The sequence below is a fragment of the Triticum dicoccoides genome, chromosome 5A (assembly GCF_002162155.2).
Source record: "Triticum dicoccoides isolate Atlit2015 ecotype Zavitan chromosome 5A, WEW_v2.0, whole genome shotgun sequence".
Lineage (NCBI taxonomy): Eukaryota > Viridiplantae > Streptophyta > Magnoliopsida > Poales > Poaceae > Triticum > Triticum dicoccoides.
In genome coordinates, this window is record NC_041388.1 from 688,463,661 (window position 1) to 688,475,009 (window position 11,349).

General features: G+C 44.6%; 1 pseudogene; it reads left to right on the forward strand.

The window, feature by feature from the left end:
* Window positions 1-9,434: 9,434 nt before the first annotated feature.
* On the forward strand, window positions 9,435-11,009 carry LOC119300460 (annotated as a pseudogene).
* Window positions 11,010-11,349: the final 340 nt, after the last annotated feature.

Here is an 11,349-nt window from a genome sequence, read left to right on the forward strand (position 1 = left end):
AGAGAGAGAGAGAGAGAGTAGGATGAGATGGACGGGGGAGAGGAGTGATTTGGACGAGGAGATGGTGATTTCAGGGCTGTTAAAAAATCCAGTACTTAGTAGTAGCGCGGGTTTTTACCCCTCGCTACTACTATGGCATGTTCCGGGGGCACGGTAGAGACCTCTTAGTAGTAGCGAGGGGTAAAACCCCGCACTACTACTATCAACTTAGTAGTAGCATGGGTTTATAAGCCTCGCTACTACTATGGCATGTCCCGGGGGGCACAGTAGAGACCGCTTAGTAGTAATGGGGGTTTAAAACCCGCGCTACTACTATCAACTTAGTAGTAGCGAGGGGTAAAAACCCACGCTACTAGTAAGTAGCAGTAGCGAGGGGTATAAACCCGCGCTACTAGTAAGCATATGTATATAAGCTTTTCCCTAGTAGTGTCGTGTCGAGAGGTATGCGACTTTTGACAAATAATTTGCCTACAAGATGGAGGAGAATAGCTCAGCTACTGAGCATGTGCTTAGAATATCTGGGTACTACAATCACTTGAATCAAGTGGGAGTTAATCTTCCAGATAAGATAGTGATTGACAGAGTTCTCTAGTCACTATCACCAAGCTACTAGAACTTTGTGATAAACTATAATATGCAAGGGATGAAGAAAACGATTCCCGAGCTCTTCGCGATGCTAAAATCGGTGAAGGCAGAAATCAAGAAAGAGCATCAAGTGTTGATGGTTGACAAGACCACTAGTTTCAAGTAAAAGGGAAAGGGAAAGAAAGGGAACTTCAAGAAGAATGGCAAGAAAGTTGCCACTCCCATGAAGAAGCCCAAAGCTAGACCCAAGCCTAAAACGGAGTGCTTCTACTGCAGAGTGATCACTAGAAGCGGAACTGTCCCGAATACTTGGTGGATAAGAAGGATGGCAAAGTGAACAAAGGTATATATGATATACATGTTATTGATGTGTACTTTACTAGTGTTCATAGTAGCCCCTGGGTATTTGATACCGCTTCAGTTGCTAAGACTAGTAACTCGAAACAGGAGTTACAAAATGAACAGAGACTGGTTGAGGGCGAGGTGATGATGTGTGTTGGAAGTGATTCCATGGTTGATAAGATCACCATCGCATACTCCCTCTACCTTCGGTATTAGTATTGGACCTAAATAAATGTTATTTGGTGTTTGCATTGAGCATGAATATGATTGGATCATGTTTATTGCGATACGGTTATTCATTTAAGTCAGATAATAATTGTTGTTCTATCTACATGAATAAAACCTTATATGGTCTTACATCCAATGTAAATGGTTTACAGAATCTCGATCGCAGTGATACACATATTCATAATATTGATGCCAAAGATGCAAAGTTGATCATGATAGTGCAACTTATTTGTGGCACTGCCGCTTAGGTCATGTTGGTGTAAAGCGCATGAAGAAACTCCATGTGGATGGACTTTTCAAATCAGTTGATTATGAATCATTTGATTCTTGCCAACCATGCCTCATGGGCAAGATGACTAAAACTCCGTTCTCCGGAACAATGGAGTGAGCCACTGACTTATTGGAAATAATACATACCAATCTATGCGGTCCGATGAGTGTTGAGGCTCGAGGCGGGTATCGTTATTTTCCGACCTTCATAGATGATTTGAGCAAATATGGGTATATCGACTTAATGAAACACAAGTCTGAAACATTTGAAAAGTTCAAAGAATTTCAGAGTGAAGGGGCGAATCATCGTAACAAGAAAATAAAGTTTTTACGATCTGATCGCGGAGGCAAATATTTAAGTTACGTGTTTGGCCTTCATTTAAAACAATGTGGAATAGTTTCACAACTCACGCCACCTGGAACACCACAGCATAATGGTGTGTCCGAATGTCGTAACCGTACTTTATTAGATATGGTGCGATCTATGATGTCTCTTACCGATTTACTACTATTGTTTTGGGGTTATGCATTAGATACAGCTGCATTCACATCAAATAGGGCACCAACTAAATCCGTTGAGACGACACAGTATGAATTATGGTTCGGCAAGAAACCTAAGCTATCGTTTCTTAAAGTTTGGGGTTGCGATGCTTAGTGAAAAAGCTTCAGCCTGATAAGCTCGAACCCAAATCGGAGAAGTGCGTCTTCATAGGATACCCAAAAGAAACTGTTGGGTACACCTTCTATCACAGATCCGAAGACAATATCTTTGTTGCTAAGTATGGATCCTTTCTAGAGAAGGAGTTTCTCTTGAAAGAAGTGAGTGGGAGGAAAGTAGAACTTGATGAGGTAATTGTACCTTCTCTCAAATTGGAAAGTAGCTCATCACAGAAAACTATTACCGTGATGCCTACACCAACTAGAGAGGAAGCTAATGATAATGATCATGAAACTTTAGATCAATTTGCTACCAAACCTCGTAGGTCAACCAGAGCATGTTCCACACCAGAGTGGTACAGTAATCCTGTCCTGGAAGTCATGTTACTAGAACATGACGAACCTATGAACTATGAGGAAGCAATGATGAGCCCAGATTCCGATAAATGGCTTGAGGCCATGAAATCTGAGATAGGATCCATATATAAGGACAAAGTGTGGAATTTGGTGGACTTGCCCGATGATCGGCAATCCATTGAGAATAAATGGATCTTCAAGAGGAAGACGGACGCTGATAGTAGTGTTACTATCTACAAAGCTCGACTTGTTGAAAAAGGTTTTTGACAAGTTCAAGGTGTTGACTACGATGAGATTTTCTCACTCGTATTGATTCTTAAAGTCTGTCCAAATCATGTTAGTAATTGCCACATTTTATGAAATCTGGCAAATGGATGTCAAAACTACATTCCTTAATGGATTTATTAAAGAAGAGTTGTATATGATGCAACGAGAAGGTTTTGTCAATCCTAAAGGTGCTAACAAAATGTGCAAGCTCCAGCGATCCATCTATGGACTGGTGCAAGCATCTCAGAGTTAGAATATACGCTTTGATGAGTTGATCAAAGCATATAGTTTTATACAGACTTGCGGTGAAGCCTGTATTTACGATAAAGTGAGTGGGAGCACTACATCCTTTCTGATAAGTATATGTGAATGACATATTGCTGATCGGAAATGATGTAGAATTTTCTGGAAAGCATAAAGGAGTGCTTGAAAGTAGATTTCCAAAGAAAGACCTCGGTGAAGCTGCTTACATATTGGGCATCAAGATCTATGGAGATAGATCAAGACGCTTGATAAGAATTTCAATGAGTACATACCTTGATAATATTTTGAAGGAGTTCAAAATGGATCAGTCAAGGAAGGAGTTCTTGCCTAATTTGTAAGGTATGAAGTTGAGTAAGACTCAAAACCCGACCACAACAGAAGATAGAAAGAGAATGAAAGTCATTCCCTATGCCTCAGCCATAGGTTCTATAAAATATGTTATGTTGTGTACCAGACCTATTGTGTACCTTCCCATGAGTTTGGCAAGGGGGTACGATAGTGATCCAGGAGTATATCACTGGACAGCGGTCAAAGTTATCCTTAGTTACCTAAGAGGACTAAGGAAATATTTCTCGGTTATGGAGGTGATAAAGAGTTCGTCGTAAAGAGTTACGTCGATGCAAGCTTTTACACCGATCTGGATGACTCTGAGTCTCAATCTGGATACATATTGAAAGTGGGAGCAATTAGCTAGAGTAGCTCCATGCAGAGCATTGTAGACATAGAAATTTGCAAATACATACGGATTTGAATGTGGCAGACCCGTTGACTAAACTTCTCTCACTAGAAAACCATGATCACACCTTAGTGCTCTTTGGGTGTTAATCACATAGCGATGTGAACTAGATTATGGACTCTAGTAAACCCTTTGGGTGTTGGTCACATGGCGATGTGAACTATTGGTGTTAAATCACATGGCGATGTGAACTAGATTATTGACTCTAGTGCAAGTGCAAGACTGAAGGAAATATGCCCTAGAGGCAATAATAAAGTTGTTATTTTATATTTCCTTATATCATGATAAATGTTTATTATTCATGCTAGAATTGTATTAACCAGAAACTTGATACATGTGTGGATACATAGACAAAACACTGTGTCCCTAGTAAGCCTCTACTAGACTAGCTCGTTAATCAAAGATGGTTAAGTTTCCTAACCATAGACATGTGTTGTCATTTGATGAATGGGATCACATCATTAGGAGAATGATGTGATGGACAAGACCCATCCGTTAGCTTAGCATATTGATCGTTCAGTTTTATTGCTATTGCTTTCTTCATGTCCAATACATATTCCTTCGACTATGAGATTATGTAACTCTCGGGTACCAGAGGAATACCTTGTGTGCTATCAAACATCACAACATAACTGGGTGATTATAAAGATGCTCTACACGTATCTCCGAAGGTGTTTGTTGGGTTGGCATAGATCAAGATTAGGATTTGTCACTCCGAGTATCGGAGAGGTATCTCTGGGCCCTCTCGGTAATACACATCATAATAAGCCTTGCAAGCAATGTGACTAATGAGTTAGTTATGGGATGATGTATGACGGAACGAGTAAAGAGACTTGTCGGTAACTAGATTCAACTAGGTATGAAGATACCGACGATCAAATCTCGGGAAACTAACATACTGATGACAAAGGGAATAACGTATGTTGTCATTACGGTACGACCGATAAAGATCTTCGTAGAATAGGTGGGAACCAATATGAGCATCCAGGTTCCGTTGTTAGTCATTGACCGGAGAAGTGTATCGGTCATGTCTACATAGTTCTCGAACCCGTAGGGTCCGCACGCTTAACGTTCGATGACAATTTTGTATTATATGAGTTATGTGATTTGGTGACCGAAGATTGTTTGGAGTCCCAGATGAGATCGCAGACATGACGAGGAGTCTCGAAATGTTCAAGAGGTAAAGATTGATATATTGGACGGTAGTATTCGGACACTGGAAGTGTTTCGGAATGTATCGGGTACGTATCGAAGTACCGGGGGTTACCGGAACCCCCCGGGGGAAGATATGGGCCACATGGGCCATAGGAGGGAGGCAAGCTATCCCACAAGGGTGGTGCCCTCCCCCAAGGGAGGAGTCCGAATTGGACTAGGGGAGGGGGCACGGCCCCCTTTCCTTCTCCTTCTCCCTCTCCTTCCCCCTTTCCCCTTCCGGTAAAGGAAAGGGGGGCGAATTGGACTAGGAGTCCAAGTGGGACTCCCCACACTTGGCGCGCCCCTAGGTCGGCCTCCTTCCCTCTCCCTCATTTATATACAGGGGCGGGGGCACCTCTAAGACACATCAATTGTTCTTAGCCGTGTGCGGTGCCCCCTCCACTGTTTACTCCTCCAGTTATATTGTCGTAGTGCTTAGGCGAAGCCCTGCGTGGATCACTTCACCATCACCATCACCACGCCGTCGTGCTGATGAAACTCTCCCTCGACACTTTTGCTAGATCAAGAGTTCGAGGGACGTGATCGAGTTGGACGTGTGCAGAACTCGGAGGTGTCGTACGTTCAGTACTTGATTGGTTGAATCGAGAAGATGTTTGACTACATCAAGCGTGTTAAACTAATGCTTCCGCTTTCGGTCAACGAGGGTACGTGGACACACTTTGCCCCTCTCGTTGCTATGCATCTCCTAGATAGATCTTGTGTGATCTTAGGAAAAAAAATTAAATTGCATGCTACGTTCCCCAATAGCCACAACACAAGTTGAGTGCACTAAGCGTTGAAATTTAGCTTCTACACAAAGACGTAATAGCTAGGTCAGGAAAGGGTGAGATGTATTACACCGCCAATGTTATAGAGGGCCTTGGATTTGTCGACAAGTACCCTGCTGATAAAATATATCTTGGATTTGAGAGCGTGGTCACCGACAATATTTTCTATGTAGACGTAATCAAGCCGTCTTTGATGAGTCTTTGGTCGCTCTGGCATGCTACAAACCCATTACTCCAGAATGAGGAAGTTGGCTTCCTTGATCCGTATCTCATGCATCGGGCCAATGTAGATTCTGATAAAGGCCAACGTATGTCTTATGACAGATTACCTCCACAAGACCATTCTTTGTAGTCCTCGGACCAAGCACAACTTTATCATGCCTTACTTCGAAGCGTAAGTTCATTTCTTTTTGCTTGCACAATACACATGGGTACTTTGATGTCAATCTAATTAATGTTGCGTTGTTCAATTGTTTTGCGCAGCAATGAACACTAGATCGTCATCCACTGATGCCCCGGGATGGACGAACTTATTTCTTTGATTCCAGGAGAGACCCTAAGAAGCCGTGGACTGATCTGAAGAAAGTTCTCAATGTTGATCTTCTTATGTGTCATAACTCCGACCGTAAGAACATGTCGCATTCGCAGTACAAATTTAACACTAGCTTTTGTTGCCGGCAACAATTGAAAGGGGAAATCATGCACATGTCTGGCTACTATGCCATGGTCTTAATGGATGACTATGTGCGCGCAGGACCACTATTAAGAAGTGATTCAATGTTGTAGAAATGGTCCGAAGAGAATGAGAAGGAAGTTAAGCTAGCTCACTTTTGGACAGAGCACGAGCACCTTTAGAGAGTGCTCACAAATATCATCAATCGCCATGTAGTGAGGGATGAGGGGATGTTCTACTTCGGGGCAGAGAGTCAAGAAGAACGAGACATGAGAATGAAACATCAACATGGCGATATACATGATCCTTTCTAGTCTAGTAAACCGTGAAAATCATTAAACTATATCATGACACAATGATTGTTACCTTGTGATCTCTACTTTATATGTATAAGTGTCATATTTTTATATATTAACCTTGTGATCTTTTCTATATGTATATATTTTGAATGTTATTGTCTACTAAAAATAACAGATGGGAGCGCCAGAAGATTTGTGGAGGGGGTATTTGCGGTGGACATGGAGAAGCACTATCTAGGGACACGGGAAAAGTATCGGGCAGAGCGCCTCAAGGAGGCGATGTTAGCTTGGGTCAAAAGTGTTCCAATGGCCCATTGTTCTTTCACGGCGATTGAGAAGATTGTAGAGAGGCGGTTCACTGACCTCGCAGTGTGCATCCTTGCGGAGGCGGCCCTAGATGAGAGGCTGAGGATCTGGCCAGGTATGAGTCCAACCACTATACCCACGTCCGATGAGGTTGTGCAATGGGCTCTTCGAGAGGCCAAATCTCTAATTTCAGAGCAAGTGGCCCGTTGGTCCCCGTTTGTTCCATCAAGTACTAATTCATGTAGTATGTGCGGCTTTTACTAACGGTCTGGGTGTTGAACATCTGCCAACACTCATTTCACTCAAAAAAAAACTCGTCAAACCATTAATTATGTGATGAGTGCGACATATGTATGCTTATTAATTATTGTAATGCACTTGTTATATTCTATAACTACTACTTTCCATTAACCTGAAATCATTGTAATGTGGTGCATGTATGTGGATCAAGGTTCAAACCAGAATTTATGTATCAAATGCAATATGTGGATCAAGGTTCAAATCATTGTAATGTGGTGCCTGTATGTGGATCAAGGTTCAAACCAGAATTTATGATCTGATCCAGGTGCAATATGTTGTAATTCAATCATGTCGACATGCAACAATAGCAATGGCGAGCGGCAGAAAAGGACCGCCACAACAGCGTGAAATTCCTGTGGCGGGCATGACGTAGAGCCCACCACTTCTCATGGCCTAATAGTGGCGGGCGGACGCCCGCCACTGATGGTGTTCTAGTAGTAGCAGGAGGTTAGTGGCGGGCAGCCTTGAGAGCCTTGCCCGCCACTGCTAGACTTTTCTCACCCGCCGCTACTAGGCATTCCTGCAGTAGTGTCGGATCTACAACGAGCGCGCGAGCGAGGAGGCCGTGGCGGCCATGGCCGCGGCGAACCCCAACTTCGCCGCAGAGTAGCGTGCCATTTACGATGTCGTCCGCACTCAAGCTGCCACTTGCCAGGAAGCGGCCGCCACGAAGGCACTACTCTAGGCGATTGCGAAGGAGAACAACGCCAGATGCGCCTCCTACGCGCCGGTGACGAACCATCCGGCGGCCTGGTGGGAAGGGGACAACGTGGGCGCCACCATTTTCATCGTGCACCTCACGTCCACCGTCGACGGACAAGGCGCAGACTCCTCCGAGAATTATTAGAGCACGGGAGGCGGAAGGGCCTTGTGTCCCATGTGGGCCGATCCGTCTCCCGTGATCTACTCTTCCTCGCCGGAGACCGCATCAGCTTCAGTTCATCGGTCTTATTGTCGGTGGTCATGGAGACGAGGGTGAAGGACGACAAGGGGTTGGATGCCGGACGCCGTCGTAGGATAGATTTAGGGTCAGGTCGGAACGGATTTTTTTCTAAATGTTCGAAATCTAACAAAATTCCGCTGTGTTTGCATGAATGTCGTCTGGTTTGTATGAAACCTGTCTTGTTTGTACGAATTTTGTTCAATTTACTGACAAAGTGTTTGAAATGTATGCGAGCAGCTTTGGATAATGGCCTCCCGCATTTGTATCCGTGAATTAATCACCTGTCCGCGGACAGATGCGGAAAAAAAATTACGGGTTACCGTTGAAGATGACATAATAGGGATTCCTAGGAGAGTCCCTTAGGGCAGTTGAAGCGGTCAGCAATGCTTCGAGTAACTAATAGAGATTTTACATTTTGGTACGTGTCACCTGTAATTTGCAAGAGTAGTGGTGGGTGGCGAGAGATCAACACGTGAAAACTATGTCTTGGTGAGGACTCCCGGACTTGTGTACATATGAACCATTAGATTATTTATTTATTTTTGCGGCTGATATAAACCATTAGATTGAGATGTAGAATTGTTCAGGTCCAAATCTTTTAGAATGATGACTTGGCGTGAACTCATCGAATTACTATAAAAGAAAATTAAAGGTTGTATGCATCACTCGATGCAGAGGCCAAGGGATGTCCCCTCTTTACAAAAGAAAAAAGACTAAATTTTTGTTTAGACCTCCTGCAATACTGAGGGCATTTCTAACCGATCCCCTAAAAGACCATAAGAAAGTAAAAATTCGATAATACTCCCTTACGACGCATCTAGCCGATCCTCTATCCGGTTTAGTTGAGTAAATTTTTTACCTCAACTCCCAATATCCCCCCAAATCTCCTTGTTTTTGCTTACTCCCATGGCGGCCGAGTAAAACTGGCGCCTCTCTCTTTCTCCCACACCGCGCCTCCTTGTCTCCTGCCGCCAAAGCCGCTGCACCCTGCCATCGCCACCGATGACCATCCAGCCGGCCGGAATGGATAGCTTGGGCCCTTCCCTCACCCCCGCCGTCCATCGTTGTCGGAAATTATCCATGCGCCGCCACCCGTGCCGAAGAAGATTTTGGGGATGAAAAAACCCACCGCGTCAAAGCTCCTCCAAGGGTGGACACCGCCTCTCTAGCAACGGCCCATTGCCCTCCCGCCGCACCCTTTGGAGCCAAACGAGCTCGAAAGCCAATGGTGGAGGCAGGGATGCTCGCTGAGGCGGTCGCGAAGAAGATGAAGAAGGCCAAAGTGGCGCCTCGTGCAGCTACTCTGGCGCCCCCTACGACCACTGCTCCGGCTCGGGCGGCCGCCGTAGCCGACAACAAGCATCGCGGCCGCCAAGTGCTCGGTGAAATGCCTACAAGGTAAAAACAAAAACCTCGCGTGTTGTAGGTATCCGATAGTGATTGTTTGTAGCCGGTAGTGATTGTTGGTAGTGTTTGCTTTGTTTATTGTAGTGCGGAGATGAACTTGGCTGAATTCCTCACCTCCTTGGAGTCCTTGGCTGTTGTTGGACTTGATGAGCTCAACTATGACTCGTTTTGGGATCATTCGGAGGCCACCCAAGACATGGAGCAAGAAGTGATCGGGGAAGAGGAGGAGGCTGAACAGGTGGTGACCGGGGAAGAGAAGGTTGTGGAGGTGACCAAAGAAAGCACGAAGGTGCCAAGGTGCCGCACCCAAAACTACAACCAAAAGGAGGATATTGCTCTTTGCGATGCTTGGTGTGTGATCTCCATGGATGCAATGATCGGAACGGATCAAACCAAGACCATGTTTTGGGAGAGAATTACCGACCACTATAACAACTCCGTGGATGTGTGATCAAGCCATACTCATGGTTCTCTTGGGCATCGTTGGAGCACCATTCATGACCAATGCAACCGATGGTCCGGTTACATCAACCAAGTGAATCATGCACCACCGAGCGGTGTGCAAGTGGCGGAGTAGGCCCCCTACATCCAAGAACTATTCAAGCATAGAAACACCAAGTTCGGCCACAGGCCTTTCACGTTGCATCATTGCTACAAACAGCTATGCAAAAACGAGAAGTGGATCCAAAGAATCGTGTAGACCACTCCAAAGATATCAATGTTGAGCATTTCCGTTGAGGTGGACGATGAGATTGATGAAGATGCCAACAATAGACCGGAAGGAAATAAGATTGCAAAAGAAAGAAAGAAGATAAATGCATTCGGTGGCACTACAAAGAAGAACTTGTGGCAACGATCGAGACTAAGAAGATGTTGGCGACCGAGCACAAAGAAGAGAAGATGGCGAGGTGGGATTAGCTTAAGGCATTCGACGATGAGAAATGGAAGGCCAAGTCGGCGGCCGAAGAGAGATAGTTAAAGGCGGAGGAGCGTAGGCTTACACTTGAGAAGGAGAGGATTCGTGATGCCAAGAAGGCCGAAGAACACGCTTCCATGTTCATGAATCCAAACACAATGGATAAAACCGCAAGAAAGTATTGGGAGATCACTCGGGGAGAGATTTTGGAAGCCTCTCTTCGGAATGTTGGTGGTGGCCAAGGAGGTGGTGTTGATGGTGGTGGCCGAGAGGATGGCGGTGGTGATGGTGGCCGAGAGGATGGTGCAGTTGATTTCTTTGCCGGCGACATCGTTTTGAGTGGTGGTGGCCGAGGGGGGAGGGGTGCATGCCATTGGTTGGCTCGTTTCACAACATATACATGCTATGTTCGTGGTGATTTTGGATCAAACGTTGTGTTTGAAGTCATGTTTTTTGGATGAACTTCGCATGTTTTAATTTAAAAAGTGCGATGACGAAACTTTATGTTATGGCGGTTATGCTATGCATGTTTTAATTTGAATGTTTTTAAAATATCTATTGTGCAATGTTTGAAGTTTGTACAGCTAGGACACAAAATCTACAAAATTTTATTTTTACTCCACAAACTATAGGGGACCGGCTAGGTGTGGCCACCATTAGTGAAGTAAAAAAATTACTCCACTAACTTTACTTCGTCGGATACTCCACTGACTTTTAGAGGATCAGTTAGAAATGCCCTAAAAAAGAAAACATTCATTCATGAAAACGAAGGAAGTTACCCCGCAAAAAACGCGAAGGAAGTTAGACGCACTAAACA